The sequence below is a fragment of the Podarcis melisellensis genome, assembly GCF_964234715.1.
Source record: "Podarcis melisellensis genome assembly, chromosome: 4".
Classification (NCBI taxonomy): Eukaryota; Metazoa; Chordata; class Lepidosauria; order Squamata; family Lacertidae; genus Podarcis; species Podarcis melisellensis.
The window spans coordinates 85,593,397-85,610,204 of record NC_138531.1 but is presented as its reverse complement, the minus strand read 5'-3'; positions in this window follow the sequence as shown (position 1 = coordinate 85,610,204).

The window sequence follows — 16,808 nt, the reverse complement described above, 5'->3', positions numbered from 1 at the left end:
GTCAAATTACTAAGATCAGTCATTCTTGTTCTGAGAAGAAGAAGAAAAACCGCAAAGCAACTTGCAGTGGCTAGAACAGCCCTCATCCACTGGGTTCCCCCTCCTACAGCACAGGAAGTGGTAGCTGGGGCTGATGGGAATTGTAGTCCAAAACATCTCAAAGGACACCAGGTGAGTGGAGGCTGTGCTAGAGACTATGTGTCTCTCTTCCCAACCACTGTGCATGCAATGCTTGTTGCAGAACGGGCAGCAAGGGAGTAATAATAAATAATAATAATAAAATTATTTATACCCTGCCCTCCCCAGCCAAGACCGGGCTCAGGGCGGCTAACACCAGGTATAAAAACAATTGATTAAGATACAACTTTAAAAGATCAAAATACAACATTAAAATGCAGCCTCGTTTCAGTAGAAACTCAAATCCAAAACGTTTTGGGGATGAAAACGTCAAATCTTCACCAAGGCCAACTATCGAAACTGGTCCTATGTGGGCTAGAAAAAAGCCAGGGAAGTCCCCAAATAGGAGTTCCATCACAGAAGGAGAAAGGAAAAAGGAAAGGGGGGAGAATCAAGTTGATTCCAGTAGAAGTTGAGTAGAAGAGAAGAGTTTGGATTTGATGATATCCCGCCTTTCACTACCCTTCAGGAGTCTCAAAGGGGCCAACAATCTCCTTTCCCTTTCTCTCCCCACAAAAAAACCTCTGTGGGGTGAGTGGGGCTGAGAGACTTCAAAAAAGTGTGACTGGCCCAAGGTCACCCAGCAGCTGCATGTGGAGGAGCGGTGGTGCGAACCCGGTTCACCAGATTACAAGTCCACCGCTCTTAACCACGACACCATGCTGGAGTAATCTGGATATATTATAATATAATCCCTGCATTACATTAACGTCGCATTCTCATAGCTAATTTGATGGTTTCTTTGACAAAGCTGCAAACACCTGGTTACTTTCCCCAGCACAATTGGGGTAGGCCAGGGACCACCAACCAGGTGCCCTCCAGATGTTGTTAGACTCTAACTCACATCAGCCTCAGCTGGGGATGGGAAAGCAGTTCATTTGCTTCACCTTTTTAATGCAAGCCTACATAATCTGCACTTCCCAAACCAACAGGTTGACTGACACAACCTATTCTTTGAAATTCGCACCTCTGAATTTTGCGCTGCAGTTGTCCAACCCAGAAATGGGTGCAAGATGCATCTATAATAAGGAAGGTGTGCCCCCAAATTGTTCATATGGATTTGGGCCGTTTAAAACACTGTGAGCCCTTGTGGGGGAAAAACAGAGGCTTTTTCGTTAGGCATTTTAGGTACAGAAATTCAGAAAGAGCAGAAAAGACTTTTTATGTACGTGACAACAGCAGCAAGAGTACTACTTGCCCAGAGATGGAAAGAAGACAGTTCCTTCTAGAGAGGAATGGCTGATAAAGATGATGGACTATGCAAAATGGCAAAACTAACTGGGAGACTCAGGAATCAGGATGAGAAGAAGTTTAAGAAAGATTGAGAAAAACTTGTAACTTGTTTAAGAGAACACTGTAAATAATTAAAAACTTTGGCAGGATTAGAGCATAGCTGTCAACTTTTCCCTTTTCTTGCGAGGAATCCTATTCGGAATAAGGGAATTTCCCTTTTAAAAAGGGAAAGGTTGACAGCTATGCAGGGGTCTGCAACCTGCAGCTCCGGAGCCGCATGTGGCTCTTTTACACCTTTGCCGTGGCTCCGGGGCAGATACTAGCGAGGGGAGGAGGCGCATTGTGCACCCGACACTCCCCACAGTGGCGGGCGCTGTACTGGCTGTGACGTCGCATGGGGGTGGTGCGTGCATTGGTCACGCACCGTCCCGACGTCACCTTCCTGCCCGCCTGCTACATTGTAAGGGGCATGTATGCTGGTCACTGCATTGAAAGGGGGCATGTACGCTGGTCACTGTTTTGAAGACGAGTGAAGAACACACACACACAAAAAGGTAACTTGTTAATTTAACGTTTATTTCTATGAGGAGGAGTAATTCCGAGGGGTCAAACAAAGAAATAATAAAAAAGTGACAAAAAAGTTTTTTTTATAATGATGAGTTTTGCGGCTCCCAGTTTTTTTTCTTCTTCGGAAACGGGTCCAAGTGGCTCTTTTTGTCTTAAAGGTTGCAGACCCCTGGATTAGAGTAATACTTGTAATATAAAAAAATATAAAGGAAAAGGTAACAACATTACTAACAAATTAGAAAAATTGGATAAGCGGAATGAAAAAAGGAGTGACAATGGAAACTGAAAGAGGATGGTGGGAAGTCAGTGGATCCAGAGAATCCTATATGTAATGGTGAATGATATGTTTTAATGGGAATTTTATCAGCAAAACGTAATAAAAAATATTTATGAAATAAAACACTTCGAGCCCATACAAAACCATATTTAAGATTTAGAAAATGTGACTTTTTTGTTTTTTTATGAACTGACTATGACTCATGGGAGTGGGTAGAGTGTGTATGTGAATTCAGCAGTGCTTAGTTTGTTAATAATGTTTTGTGGTTTATGAGTGCTGGAATGCTTTGTGAACTTTATCATATGACTTTTTTGTAGTTGTGCTGTTTGATCGATTTTTGTGTAGTTAATAGTGTTTTATAGAAGGCGGTTATTTAATTTGATCAATTATTTTATACAACTTACGTTGCAATTAGGGATGCGGGTGGTGCTGTGGGTTAAACCATAGAGCCTAGGACTTGCCGATCAGAAGGTCGGCGGTTCGAAACCCTGCGACGGGGTGAGCTCCCGTTGCTCGGTCCCTGCTCCTGCTGACCTAGCAGTTCAAAAGCACGTCAGAGTGCAAGTAGATAAATAGGTACCGCTCTGGCGGGAAGGTAAACAGCATTTCCGTGTGCTGCTCTGGTTCGCCAGAAGCGGCTTAGTCATGCTGGCCACATGTACACCGGCTCAATTGGCCAATAAAGCGAGATGAGCGCAGCAACCCCAGAGTCGGTCACGACTGGACCTAATGGTCAGGGGTCCCTTTACCTTTACCTTACGTTGCAATTATGATGATTGACCATGTTATTACTTATTTATGTAAGCCGTTTTGGGACTCATGGAGGGAAAAGCAGAACAGAAATATAGTAAATGGAAATGGGGGAAAAAACCAAACTGACAGATACCTGACAGATTGACCAGCACGGACAAAAACCAGGTTTGGTGGAAGCTGTAGTGCACAACAGCTGGAGGGCATATTCCTTGGTTCCGCTGAGAGGAAATGGGGGGGGTGAATCTCAATTTAATTTCCTCCCAGGAAGGTCAGGAAAGAAACCAGACACCAAAAAGACTTCTAATGAGAAACGAAGAAACCAAAAAGACTTCTAATAAAATCTGCAGCACTGTCCCTTCAGAGTTTACAGTTTCGTAGTTCTGACTTCAACGTGGACAAGAAATGAAGAAGGAAAAAAGCCCAGTACACCAAGTTAATAATATCACATATTTTTAAAAAACCTGAATCTGGTGTTAAGCAGGTAACTGTTTGCTTTTTGCACCTCTCAATGTTAGCTGAATAAATAATCCAAAGGAAGCACACGTTATTTTATATTATGATTTTAGAGCTGTTTCTAGATTCTGCTGCACAAAGACACCCACTGTAATATGCCAGCTGTTCTCCACCTAGAGCGAGGTCAGCAGGATCCGGTTACTCATGACTTGAAATCTGTCCGCTGGCTGTTTCATATAGATTTAAAGCTCACTTTGGTTTGTTTACAAGTTCTTCCTCAACATCGCTCCAAAAGAACTATGGTTTCAATGCGAGGAACTTAAGCATGTTGTAATAAAATTATCCTGCCGGAATATAAGAGGCTTTACAATGTTTACTTGGCAAGATTGCACCATAAGTATATATAACAGCCTTTCCAAACCTGATGCCCTCAAGATGTTTTGGATAACAGCTTTCCCCTACCTTCATGACATGTTGCTTTCCCCTGCTTAATGAATCAAATTGATACGCTTGTGACATTGGTAACCAAATCTTGAATTGCCACTTGCACCTCAGGCCTATTTGCACACCAACATCATTTACACCAGAGGTGGGGAATCTGTAGCCCTCCAGAGTCTGCTGGACTCCAACTCCCATCAGCCCATGGCCAATTGTCAGAGAAGATGGGAATTTTAGTTCGGAACATCTGGCAGGATGGAGGAGACTGATGTATAACATTCACAGTAAGTGCTAGAAGGATGTAAATGTCAGAGGGAGAATCTTTTTTGTACTCCTGTCCTAATCATGCTTACCCAGTAGTAAGCTGCAAGTGTGCAAAGCTTGCAGTTTTGATGGTGTATATTTACAAGGCAGAGGGCCTTCTCAGTGGTGGCGCCAGCCCTGTGGAACACCCTTCCATCAGATGTCAAGGAAATAAACAACTACAGTGGTACCTCGGGTTACATACGCTTCAGGTTACAGACTCCGCTAACCCAGAAATAGTACCTCGGGTTAAGAACTTTGCTTCAGGATGAGAACAGAAATTGTGCTCCGTCAGCATGGCAGCAGCAGGAGGCCCCATTAGCTAAAGTGGTGCTTCAGGTTAAGAACAGTTTCAGGTTAAGAACGGACTTCCGGAACGAATTAAGTACTTAACCCGAGGTACCACTGTATCTGACTTTTGGAAGACATTTGGAAGTTTTTAATGTTTGCAGTTTTATCTTGTTTTTAATACACTGTTGGGAGCCACCCAGAGTGGCTGGGGAAATCCAGCTAGTTGGGTGGGGTATAAATAATAAATATTATTATTATTATTATTATACAACCATCGCACCAGTTTGACAGAAATGACTGCTTCCTGATAATTCTGGGAACTGTAGTTTAGTAATGGTGTTAAGAATTTCCTGACCTCCCTCACACACCTCACAAAAAATAGACTCTGGGAAATTACTGTTAGAGCAGTTTAGTAAATCATTATAGAATACCACAGAAAGAGCTTTCAAAAACGGTGTGGACATTATTGTTTCCTGCTCTAACAGGGGTTGGACTAGATGACTTTTGAGGTCCCTTCCAACTTTTTTGGGAAGTAGGTTTTACTCACGGTTGACCCAGTGAAATTAATGAGCATGACAATGGCCTCATCTGCACTATGCATATAAAGAATGATCATTTCACTTTAAGCAGTCTTGGCTATGAGGCCTCAATTCCCCTCACACAGCTGTAATTCTCTGAGTGGTTTAGGAGCCAATCACTCTTCCCAGGGAACTCTGGGAATTGCAGCTGTGTGAGGGGCAATGGGGTCTCCTAACAGTTCTCAGTTCCCTTAACTAACTACACTTCCCAGAATCCTTTGGGGGGAAGCCATAGCCATGACTGTCTAAAGTGGAATCACACTGCTTTAAATGTATAATGCAGATGTGGCCTAAGTTAGGTCCATTAACGTCAATAGGTCTACTCTTAGTAAAACATAGTTGAATACCACCCTATGATTTTATTATCAAAGATGCACTTATGCATAGATATTTGGGGGGAATCAGCTCTCCTATAAGGCACTTTTGCTTTCTAAATGCCACGTTTCACATCCTTAAGTAAAAAGAATCCAACCTGATGAGAGTCCATGTTGGCGCCTTCCAGGATGCAGAAGCTCTTTGCCATTGTTCCCAGGAGTCACATATGTTGCAATTTACTTATTTATTTAAAAACATTCATATGCCACTGACTTGACAGAAGACCTGTAAGCAGTTTCCAAAGAAAGAATTTAAATATTCATTTAAAAAAAAAAAAAGATAAAAGCAAACGTGACAAACAAGCAATTAAAAAAACCACATACCTAATTATTTATGTATATTACAAGGCAGCAGCTGTGATCTGCATACAGTTATGCATCCAAGAGGCACGGGATCTGGGGTCCAGAAAACTATATGAAAAGATTCTAAGCCAGGAAATCCTTTGAGGATCAGGGCTTTTGGATGCTATTGGAAAGGAAAATGAGGCACGACTGCCCCCATGTGGTGCGTTCAATTCCTTGACTTGTTAAAGTTCCAGGGGATAAGAGGCCTTATGAGAATGTTTCCAAATGAACAAGAAAACTCTAACTGCTGAAATATGAAATATTTTGTCTCTGTTTGTGATGATGGATGAGCCTCACTAGTTGCAATCCGGAAGCCAAATCAGACATACCCAAATTATCTTTCCAGACATCCACTGGAAGTCTGCTCCAGAGTCCAAATTGTTCCTTACTATGCAAGCTGCTGTGGTCTGTTATTTAGCATGCCAGTGTTACACAGAAGTGCAAAATCTCAGCCCTGGCCTAAAGAGACAGGCACACCCATTACCTGTCACACAGCCCCGCTGTTGTATCAGGCGCCGAGAATTAAGTATTGTGTCTATTAAATGCATTACTCTGTTTCTATCACATCCTCCAGGAATCAGGAAACAGAGCTGTTCCATGTGGTCTGGAGGCTTCCTGCCTCAGATTCAGGAGGGGCGGGGTGCTCCTGTAGCAACCTCCGTGAGAGGTTGCAATATGTACATTTTGAGGATAAAATCACCCAACTTGGTAATGACTTCACCAGGGATTTTTTTTCCAGCCGGAACTTGGCAGAACTCAGTTCCAGCACCTCTCTGGAGGGTACCAAAGCCATTCTAAAAGGTATTCATAGTGAGTTCTGGTAGGGTTGCCATATTTCAAAAAGTAAAAACCAGGAAGGGCACCCCGAAAGTTGTTGAGCTTTTATTAGAAAGACAGTTTCTAGTTGAGCTGATGTTGTTGTTGTTGTTTTTACACAAACGCTGAAGAAACATGATTTTATGATTGACTTGCCTAAGATCCAGGACACTTCCCCCCTGACGTCAATTCTGGCTGCCTTTGAAATCCTGGTAATATCTGGACGAATGGCAGCCTGAGTCTTTTCCAGGGAGTCTTCTCTTCTCATGATTTGGCCAAAGTATTGGAGCCTCAGCTTCACGATCTGTCCTTCCAGTGAGCACTCAGGGCTGATTTCCTTTAGAATGGATCAGTTTGATCTTCTTGCGGTCCATGGGACTCTCAAGAGTCTCCTCCAGCACCACAGTTCAAAAGCATCAATTCTTCGGCGATCAGCCTTCTTTATGGTCCAGCTCTCACTTCCATACATCACTACTGGGAAAACCATGGCTTTTACTATACAGACCTTTGTTGGCAAGGTGATGTCTCTGCTTTTTAAGATGTTGTCTAGGTTTGCCATCGCCTTTCTCCCAAGGAGCAGGCGTCTTTTAATTTCGTGACTGCTGTCACCATCTGCAGTGATCATGGAGCCCAATAAAGTAAAATCTCTCACTGCCTCCATTTCTTCCCCTTCTATTTGCCAGGAGGTGATGGGCCCAGTGGCCCTGATCTTCGTTTTTTTGATGTTGAGCTTCAGACCATATTTTGCGCTCTCCTCTTTCACCCCCATTAAAAGGTTATTTAATTCCTCCCCACTTTCTGCCATCAAGCTTGTGTCATCTGCATATCTGAGGTTGTTGATATTTCTTCCGGCAATCTTAATTCTGGCTTGGGATTCATCCAGCCCAGCCTTTCACATGATGAATTCTGCATATAAGTTAAATAAGTAGGGAGACAATATACAGCCTTGCCGTACTCCTTTCCCAATTTTGAACCAATCAGTTGTTCCATATCCAGTTCTAACTGTAGCTTCTTATCCCACATAGAGATTTCTCAAGAGACAGATGAGGTGATCAGGCACTCCCATTTCTTTAAGAACTTGCGACACAGTCAAAGGCTTTTGCATACTCAATGAAGCAGAAGTAGATGTCTTTCTGGAACTCTCTAGCTTTCTCCATAATCCAGCGCATGTTTGCAATTTGGTCTTTGGTTCCTCTGCCCCTTCAAAATCCAGCTTGCACTTCTGGGAGTTCTCGGTCCACAAACTGCTTAAGCCTTCCTTGTAGAATTTTAAGCATAACCTTGCTAACGTGTGAAATGAGTGCAATTGTGCGGTAGTTGGAGCATTCTTTGGCACGTCCCTTCTTTGGGATTGGGATGTAGACTGATCTTCTCCAATCCTCTGACCACTGCTGAGTTTTCCAAATTTGCTGGCATATTGAGTGTAGCACTTTAACAGCATCATCTTTTAAAATTTTAAATAGTTCAGCTGGAATACCATCACTTCCACTGGCCTTGTTATTAGCAGTGCTTTCTAAGGCCCATTTGACTTCACTCTCCAGGATGTCTGGCTCAAGGTCAGCAACCATACTACCTGGGATATACGAGGCATCCATTTCTTTCTGGTATAGTTCCTCTGTTTATTCTTGCCACCTCTTCTTGATGTCTTCTGCTTCTGTTAGGTCCTTTCCACTTTTGTCTTTTATTATGGAAATCTTTGTACAAAATGTTCCTTTCATATCTCCAATTTTCTTGAACAGATCTCTGGTTTTTCCCATTCTATTGTTTTCCTCTATTTATTTGCATTGCTCGTTTAAGAAGGCCTTCTTGTCTCTCCTTGCTATTTTTTGGAAATCTGCATTCACTTCCCTGTATCTTTCATTATTACCCTTGCATTTTGCTTGCCTTCTCTCCCCCGCTATTTGTAAGGCCTCGTTGGACAGCCACTTTGATTTCTTGCATTTCCTTTTCATTGGGATGGTTTTAGTTGCTGCCTCCTGTATAATGTTACGAGCCTCCATCCATAGTTCTTCAGGCACTCTGTCCACCAAATCTAAATCCTTAAACCTGTTCCTCACTTCCACTGTGTATTCATAAGGGATTTGACTTAGATTGTATCTTACCGGCCCAGTGCTTTTTCCTACTTTCTTCAGTTTAAGCTTGAATTTTGCTATAAGAAGCTGATGATCTGAGCCACAGTCAGCTCCAGGTCTTGTTTTTGCTGACTGTATAGAGCTTCTCCATCTTTGGCTGCAGAGAATATAATCAATCTGATTTCAATGCTGCCCATCTGGTGATGTCCATGTGTAGAGTCTTCTCTTGTGTTGTTGGAAAAGAGTGTTTGTGATGACCAGCTTGTTCTCTTGGCAGAACTCTATTAGCCTTTGCCCTGCTTCGTTTTGAACTCCAAGGCCAAACTTGCCAGTTGGTCCTTTTATCTCTTGACTCCCTACTTTAGCATTCCAATCCCCTATAATGAGAAGAATGTCCTTCTTTGGTGTCATTTCTATAAGGTGTTGTAAGTCTTCATAGAATTGGTCAATTTCAGTTTCTTCAGCAGCAGTAGTTGGTGCATAAACTTGGATTACTGTGATGTTAAAAGGTCTGCCTTGGATTCGTATCGAGATCATTCTATCATTTTTGAGATTGCATCCCAGTACAGCCTTCGCCACTCTTTTGTTGACTAGGAGGGCCACTCCATTTCTTTTACGGGTTTCTTGCCCACAGTAGTAGATATGGTGGTCATCCGAACTGAATTCGCCCATTCCCGTCAATTTTAGTTCACTGATGCCCAGGATGTTAATATTTATTCTTGCCATCTCACTTTTGCCCACATCCAACTTACCCAGGTTCATGGTTCTTACATTCCAGGTTCCTATGCAATATTTTTCTTTACAGCATTGGACTTTCCTTTCGCTTCCAGGCACATCCGCAACTGAGCGTCCTTTCGGCTTTGGCCCAGCCGCTTCATCAGCTCTGAATCTACTTGTAGTTGTCCTCCGCTCTTCCTCAGTAGCATGTTGGACGCCTTCCGACCTGAGGGGCTCATCTTATATGCCTGTTGTCTTTGTCCATGGAGTTTTCTTGGCAGGGATACTGGAGTGGTTTGCCGGTTCCTGCTCCAGGTGGATCACATTTGGTCAAAACTCTCCACTATGACCTTTCCATCTTGGGTGGCCCTGCACGGCATAGCTCATAGCTTCTCTGAGTTATTCAAGTCCCTTCACCACGGCAAGGCAGTGATCCATGAAGGGGGAGACCAAACTTAGATTCACAAAATGTTTAGTGTGTATCTGAAGAAGTGTGCATGCACATGAAAGCTCATACCAAGAACTAACTTAGTTGGTCTTTAAGGTGCTACTGGAAGGATTTTTTTTTTGTTTTGAAAATGTTTAGGGATATGCGTACCCATGTGTACCCCCAGAAAAAAGCACTGTGCGTAACTATTTGCTAGCCACTAGTACCCCTCTTTTTTGGGTGGTGGGGGGGAGGAAGTAGGGAGAGTAGTAGCAGAAACAAATTCAAGAGTTCCTGGATTATACTGGCTACAGCATGCTGATAACATGAAGCTTTATTTCAGCACAACATCTGAATCTGCAAAGGCTGCAAAAGCTCTGGATCTGTGCCTGATTGCAGTGGTGGACTGGAAAAGGGCCAAGAAACTTGAGTTTGAATCCTGGGAAGGTGGAAGCTCTCTGAATAGGTGGTTCCTATATCTAGAAAATAGGCTAAAAGGGAGCAAGTGTGTAGCTTGAGGACACTCCTGAAGACATCTTTGCCATTAGAGGGTCAAGTGGCTAGTAGTAACTTTTACCAGCTTTGCCTGACACACCACCAGTGTAGTCCATTGAGGCTGGATTATGGCAGTGTGCTCTCTATGTGGGGCTGCCCTTGGGTGTAAAGGATAAGAACACATTATAAGGTTAGGAAGTTGCATTGGGAAAATTTGGAGGAGTGTGAATGTCAAAAGATGGCTGTGTTTGAGTTTGCACACTGTTTTAGGAATTGCAAATGAGATAGATCCATCTTTAAATGAGAACCGAATCATATTTGTTCTCCATCCTTAGCTCTGAGCAATTTTGCTCTGGAGGCTGCATGTTCATTCCCAGAAACACACGGGCCTTTACTGTAGAATTTCCAGGAAGGCTATCTAATAGAGAGAGGGTCAGCACACTCTTGTTTATTTTCATACCTGCCCATCTCGATAGGCTTGGCCAAATGTTTGTTCTGGCAATCCCTAGCTGTAATATGTCACATTGTCCCTTCTCCGCACACATAGAGCCTGCATGGTAATTTTACAGATCTGCCTAGGAAATGGCTCCATTACAAAGAAAGCATTAGTCAAAACAAACAGCAAACCTATAGGTCTCTTCCATGTAAGAAGTGTTCAGGTCCTGACCAGACCAACAAATTGCTAATATGCAAATAAATAGCACATTAGTTCTTCTATGGATTGTGGCATTTTATGTTTCTACTAGGAAGTTTTTCCAAGTCAGCGGTTTCCATGCTTTCCAGCTTCAGGAAACGCTTTCTGCACTAACTCGCCTGCTAAGAAGATCCACTGCCCTTGCAACAGAACTGCTCTGCGTTGCAAAGGATTCTGGGAAGTGTTCTAGAGGACTTGGGCCCTGCAGAGGACAAACCAGGCCTATATGGCCTCCCCTCCCCTCGCTTAGGAACTGAGGTAAAAGGTAAAAAAGGTAAAGGACCCCTGGATGGTTAAGTTCAGTCAAAGTCGACTATGGGGTTGCGGCGCTCATCTCGCTTTCAGCCCAAGGGAGCCAGCGTTTGTCCACAGACAGCTTTCCGGGTCATGTGGCCAGCATGACTAAACTGCTTCTGGAGCAACAGAACACTGTGACGGAAACCAGAGCACACGGAAACGTCATTTTCCATCCCGCCGCAGTGGTGCCTATCTATCTACTTGCACTGGCATGCTTTCAAACTGGAGCTCACCCTGTCGCGGGGATCCAATCCTCCGACCTTCTGATCAGCAAGCCCAAGAGGCTCAGTGGTTTAGACCACAGTGCCACCTGTGTCCTTTGGGTGCAGGTAACCAGCAGCATGTGATAGTTCTGCTAAAACAGCTGCATCAGCTGCCTATATGCAACTAGGCTGGGTTCAAGTCTTCTGAGCAACACGGATACTTTCTGAGCCCTTATATCCTAGCTTGATCAGTGAGATTACATGGAGGAATACTGTTAGTTGTCTCCCATGACACCTGACTGGCCTCAAACTAGAAATTCATCAGACACTCTCGCCGTTGACTTTGGGTTGACTCCTGAAGACTTTTTTATGGTGACAGACTTATGCAGCTGCTCAAAACATTTTTTAAAAAATTAGCCAGTCATTTTAATGACTACTTTGTACCACTTTTAATAGTTGTCCATTTTTTTATTGTATACAATCTGTCACACCCCACCCTGATGTTTTACAAGATGGCGGTATGAATACAATACAAATGCAAGGGTGATGCAGAAAATAAAGCTTTCGCTTTTTTATCAGCCCTTCATGACAAGCTACCTCTAACTGCACAATTTCAAAACTGGCCGTTGACAGAGTAATCATCCCATTTCACAGATGCTCAGGTGCACTGGACAGTTAAAGGCATCATATAAGCTTAAGCAGACACGGCTTCCCCCAATGCATCTTGGGAACTGTTGAAGTTTGCTAAGGTGCTGAGAATTATTAGGAGAGTGACAATTCCCAGAGTTCCTTGCAAAGAGGGATTGATGGTTAGACTGTTCCTGTTACTCTCCCACCAATCCTCTGGAAAGCCCATTTTTCAGGGCCTATGCTGGCGTAAGGTCTGCTGGTGCTGGCTCAGCCGATTGAGCCCCGTTCAGCTCAGCTGCAATGAGAACAGGGCTTTGCTTCAGCCGGAACTGACTCAGTTCCAACACCTCTCAGATGGGCGCCATTGCCATTCTAAGAGAATGAGGGAGATGTTCGTAGCATAGCAGCCAGTTCTGAGGGGCCAAGATCCCTTCCCTTCGCCCCAATAAAATATTAGAGGGGGTTGCCTCCCCAAAGTTGATGTGCGTTGCCATTCAAATGATGTGCGTGCACCACAACATGTGATCAATTATGTTGGGTGAGGATTAACCCCCCCCCCCCAATATTTTATTCAAGTTGGCACTCCTGGTTCATGGTGAGTTCCAGCACATGGTTTTCTATAAAAGTAGCACTGAATGAGAGGGTTACACCAGCATAAGCTGCATGCGCTGGGAATCATGCATTTGATCTGGAGATCTGCTAGATCCAATCTCACTCATCCCAGTGGATCTCTGGTTTGGATGACTCCCTCAGTCATTAATATAACATCTTTCCTTGTTCCTCATGCAGAGGAAAGGACTATAAATTGCTAGCTGAGGTTTTAGTGCCGTCTAAACAATGACTTGAAACGACCCTTGAAAAGATTTGCCCCTGGCAACAAGTTTGCCCCTAGCAACAGGTATCCCCCCAGCAACAAGGTTTCCCTTAGCAACAGGCTTCTTTATAAGGCAGGTTTTGGAGGAGAGGTTTGCATGTTGTGTTGCGTGAATGCTGTCACTCTGGCCAAATGGCTGAAGAGTCATGAGACAGAATGATTCTCTGTATACAGTTCTACTTTATTTTCATTTGACCAGTAGTTATAAAAGCTGTAGTGTCAATTCTACAATAAATACTTTAAGAAGAAATGAAAGGGGTGAGGTGTTTATGGGAGCTCACCAACAGATGAGCTGAACTGAGAAAGGAAATTCCTTAAGACTTTCTGGGTGACTCTGCTGACTGAGAAAGGAACGCCAAACGATTGGCAAATCGGGTTCTCCCTTAAAGAGGGATTGTGGTGAGACCCGGCAAACCGACACCCTGTGTTGTGGGTGGGTACAATTGGTCAGCCACAACACCGGATTGGTAGGTCCCTCAAAGATGGGTACAATCTGGGCAATGGGATGCAGTCCAAATGGTTCAAGGGACCTATTTATGCCCATGCATGTGACCCAGAGCTTCCTCTTTTGGTGCATGCATTCGGAACACCTGCCCACCTTTCCCTACTTTTAGGGCTGTGCGCTTGACCTTGCTATGCCGTCGTGTGTCGTCTGTCATTGGCACATTGGCGTAGCAAATCATCACAACTTGTAAGGTTGCGGAAAGGCTCTGGTTCAGGTGATAGGGATGAGAGAATGCTCTCGCCATCCCTATGTGAAGGGTATTCCATTAAAGGAATCCAGGGACTCAATGGTTTGGTCAACCCCTGAGAGGGGGTTGTGCCCATACCTGAGTCCAGGGGACATTTGGGGGGTGGAGTTAGCCCGTTCCCGGCTTTCCGCTTATCCAGGTGTTCACCCTCGGCTGACCTAGCTGGAACCCTGCGTCAGCACTACCTGCAACGGTGCAGGGAGTTAGTCAAACCAGAGCCTTTGCAACCAGTCACTTTCTGTAATCAATAAAGTTGTGGCCTAAATTCTGCCAAAAAACAAACCAAAATTTTGAGTCAAGTGTAAATTTATTTAGGGGGGAGGTTTCAGGGTCTGAACACACAAACCTACACTAACATAAGAAAAATGCAAAACAAAAGTGCAAGCAAGCGGGACCGACACTGAACAAGGACTTTTCCTTGCAGGGATGTCAAGGCCTGCTTGCAGGCTCAAGAGAATAAGGAGTTTGAAGGGAGTTCCAAAACTTGATGTCCATGGCTCAGTCACACCTGGCAGAAGTCGTGACTCGGTTGGGCACTGCAGTTTTAGAAGAAACAAGCGGTACCTGCAACAAAAGGTTGTAGCATATCGTGCTCCTCCCTTCCCTATAGTCAGTCAACATGATGTCCTCACTGAGCATTGGGATGTCTTAGAGGAGTTTTCTATTTTAAGAGTCCCCACCCTGCCCAGAAGACCTTTGCACATTGTCAAATCTCAGGTCCCCCCCCCCCAAATCTGCTGATACTTCTCTCCTATGACTACATGTAGCACTTGAAGAATTGTGGTATTTACAGTGGTACCTCAGGTTAAGTACTTAATTCATTCCGGAGATCCGAACTTAACCTGAAACTGTTCTTAACCTGAAGTACCATTTTAGCTAATGGGGCCTCCCGCTGCCGCCGCACCGCTGGAGCCCGATTTCTGTTCTCGTTCTGAAGCAAAGTTCTTAACCTGAAGCACTATTTCTGGGTTAGCGGAGTCTGTAACCTGAAGCGTATGTAATCTGAAGCGTATGTAACCTGAGGTATCACTGTATTTCCTTTTTATTAAAGGGAGGGGAAAGCATTTTTAAAAGTTATAACACAACAAAGAAAAGATAAAACAATTTTAAAAGACTTGGATAATTATTATCATTTTGTTTCATTTATGAATCACTTCCCGTGTAGCATCCTGAAGTGCTTTCACAATGCAAACAGATACTGTATAAAAACAACTGCATATATAAACACTGAGTTTGTTATTGGTATATATGACCAGGAAAAGCTCGCCTATCTTTTGACCAGACAGGCGGTGGCAGTTGTGATTAAGCACTGCCTATAATAATAATAGCAGTGTCTCCAGGATAGGGAGGGATCGCACAGGTGAACAAATACCTGAAATACGTATCCAAATTTCTCTTCAAACCCATGTGTTTCTCTGTCTGCATAACTGCTCTCTTTTTTTGAAGCTACGTCACGGGGTTAAATGCATTCAAGTACCGAGCAGGGAAATCTCTTTTCGAAAGGTCAAAACTTAAAATACACGGCTGAATAATCTGCCCAGTGCTTGCTCTGGGTGTGAGTCACCAGAGCATGATTCATCCAGGGAGAAAAACAGCTGCTGGTGGAGATGAAAAGTTTATGAGAAGGCCTGGGCTCTTGAATCAGATGGTTATCGGCTGCTACGGTTACTACCTATTTTCCCTTGGCTGGTTGCTAGGCCTTTAACTGCAACCTGACACCCACAACTGAGGTTTCTCCTGACAAGGAGGTTGTTATACACCACCTCCCAAGCTCCACAGTAGTGTGAGATTCCAGGGAGTTCCAGACACAGTATATATGTCTCTATGATACATGGTGTCTCTATGATATATGGTTTATTTACAAATATATACAACCTGAACCTGCCATGGAGGGGTTCGGACCGAAAGCATTCCTCTGCTTCCCCCAGAGCCAGAATAGCATCCTTGCGCTCCAGCTCCCCTTGCTCCCTCAAGGCACATCCCAGCTTCCTCTTAACTCTGTTCTGAGCTCTAACCTTCCCTAAAACACTGGCGTTGCCTTTTTAAACTAAACTCCCAGTTGAGGGAGGGATGAAACTCACCCATGGCCAAACGAGATTTGCCCTTTCATCCTCTGCCTCGCTCATGCGGGAGGCTAGTCCTGATTTCGTTGGCTTTTGCCACTTGGCTTAGCAAGGTCTAGCACACGGTTCAAATATGCATTGGGTCTATCCTGAGTACACATGAGTCTGGCTATTTCCTGGTTTTACTACGCTAAGCCTTAATTAAATTCTAGCACCTACAAACCTCTATCTATATCTATCTACAGTGGTACCTCGGGTTACATACACTTCAGGCTACATACGCTTCAGGTTACAAGCTCCACTAACCCAGAAATAGTACCTCAGGTTAAGAATTTTGCTTCAGGATGAGAGCAGAAATCATGCTCCGGCGGTGTGTCAGCCCCATTAGCTAAATTGGTGCTTCAGGTTAAGAACAGTTTCAGGTCAAGAACGGACCTCCAGAACGAATTAAGTACTTAACCTGAGGTACCACTCTAGCTATCTCTCTATCATCTATCTATCTATCTACAGTGGTACCTCTGGATGTGAACGGGATCAGTTCCAGAGCCCTGTTCACATCATGAGCAGAACGCAACCCGTGTCTGCACATCTGCACGTGCACGGGTCGCGATTTGCCTCATCTGTGCATGCATGTGATGTCATTCTGAGCGTCTGCGCATGCACAAGCAGTGAAACCCGGAAGTAACCCGTTCTGTTACTTCCGGGTCGCCGTGGGACGCAACCTGAAAAGATTCATCCCAAAGCGACTTTAACCCGAGGTATGACTGTATCTATATCATCTATCTATCTATCATGATATATATTATAGACAAGATATAGTCTTCATTCGGCTAGTGGTGTCCCCAGAGGCCAACGATCGTGCTGCTGTGTCGGTCACCAACCTTTGCAGAGGCCAGAAGGCACAGGTATAATTTTGAAGTGCTTGCAGGTGCCAGTCACAAAAATGGCTGCCATGGCATACCACAAGGGCAGCTGCATT